This window comes from Ochotona curzoniae, unplaced genomic scaffold (genome assembly GCF_017591425.1).
Source record: "Ochotona curzoniae isolate NIBS_2020 unplaced genomic scaffold, NIBS_Ocur_1.0 contig_3819, whole genome shotgun sequence".
NCBI classification, from domain to species: domain Eukaryota; kingdom Metazoa; phylum Chordata; class Mammalia; order Lagomorpha; family Ochotonidae; genus Ochotona; species Ochotona curzoniae.
The window spans coordinates 50,239,743-50,241,353 of record NW_024466004.1 but is presented as its reverse complement, the minus strand read 5'-3'; the positions used below and the strand labels follow the sequence as shown (position 1 = coordinate 50,241,353).

Here is a 1,611-nt window from a genome sequence, read left to right as displayed (position 1 = left end):
CTAGATGTTTAGATAAGTGAATGTTTTCAACAGTTGTTTTTTTTTTCTTTTTGGCTTTCTGTGAACTAAATACACCTCTCATATAGAAAAAGGGAAATAAGAGTTCTACCCGCATATGTCTGTGGTAGCAACATGTGGCCTTGGCTGCGGAGGAGCGAGGCCTCTGTGTCTCCTGTCACCTGTGAGGCATTGGTCAAGGTAGGTAGCCATGTCTGAGAAAAATCTGCCAGTCGACTTGGGTCTCCTCTAGGAGGACGACGAGTTCAAGGAGTTTCCTCCAGAAGACTGGGCTAGTTTAGAAGAAGATGAATACACACATGACTGGAAGGATAACTGGGATGATGACAATGTGAAGGATGACTTCTCCAGCCATTGTGAGCTGAGCCAGAGAAAAATGGTCTTAAGGTGGAGATTTCATAATCCTCAGAAGTGTTAAAGTAATTTAAATAGAACTGTTGACTTAACTCTAGAATGGAGATCCCAGGATGGAATCATTTAAAAAAAAAATGGTCTTTCTACTTAGGTTATTTTTAAAGCACACACACAAAATAAGTAAGTAAATGTTATTTGGTTCAGAAAAAAAAATGAAGAAGAAATAGAAGTTTCTATGTAACTCCAAGGAATAAAAACAAGACAAAAGCCATGAGCAAAGAGAAGATAAATTTGGATCCACATAAGAAAAGCTTTCCTTTCTAGCATTTATAGCAACACAAACATGAAATGAGAAAATAAACGTAATATCTTTGATAGAATTTAAGATGATGCAAACATAATTGGAAGGATTAGGCCAGGTGATATTTTAGTTTTTTAATAAATTATGAAAATTATTAATAGAATACTGAAGACAAAATTTCTATCTAATATTAACAGCACTATCATTAAGGTACATGCAAGGAAGAAATATATTTATTATCATTATATCAGATCATGTACTAAAGTTAAATTTCTGCTGGAGAACACAATTTCTTCTAGAATTAACAGAAACACCTTTTGTCTTAAAGCCTGTCAGATTCTTATTCTCGGGCCCAGCAGCATGGCCTAACGGCTAGGGTCCTCACCTTCAGTGTGTCCTCACCTTCAGATCCCATGTGGGCGCCGGTTCTGATCCCGGCAGCTCCACTTCCCATCCAGCTCCCTGCTTGTGGCTTGGGAAAGCAGTCAAGGACAGCCCAAAGCCTTGGGACTCTGCACCTGTGTGGGAGACCTGGAAGGGTTCCTGGATCCTGGCCTCGAATTGGTGCAGCACCAGCCGTTGCCATCACTTTGGGAGTGAATCCTTGGATGGAAGATCTTTCCTCTGTCTCTCCTCCTCTCTGTATATCTGATTTTCCAATAAAAATGAAATAAATCTTTAAAAAAAAAACAGATTTGTATTCTCTTTCAAAGTTTTCAGTTGCTTTGACTTTCCCAAATGGTAAATGCAATGTAGCAGTGGTAGCAGCCTTCTTTTCCTTTTGCAATTTTCCCAGTAAGAACTGGACTATACTAAGACACCATCAATATTGTCTTGTTATCATACTAGTAATATACTATTTGACTTAGGACACATCATTGCACATGTCTATGTCTGAAAGCGGTGATCATTGTCACAGTTACCTCTCATTCTGTAAT

At 38.5% G+C, this 1,611-nt stretch overlaps 1 pseudogene; it reads left to right on the top strand.

Annotated features, from left to right (window-relative positions):
• Positions 1-208: 208 nt before the first annotated feature.
• LOC121158405 lies at positions 209-420 on the top strand (annotated as a pseudogene).
• The last annotated feature ends 1,191 nt before the right edge of the window (positions 421-1,611 follow it).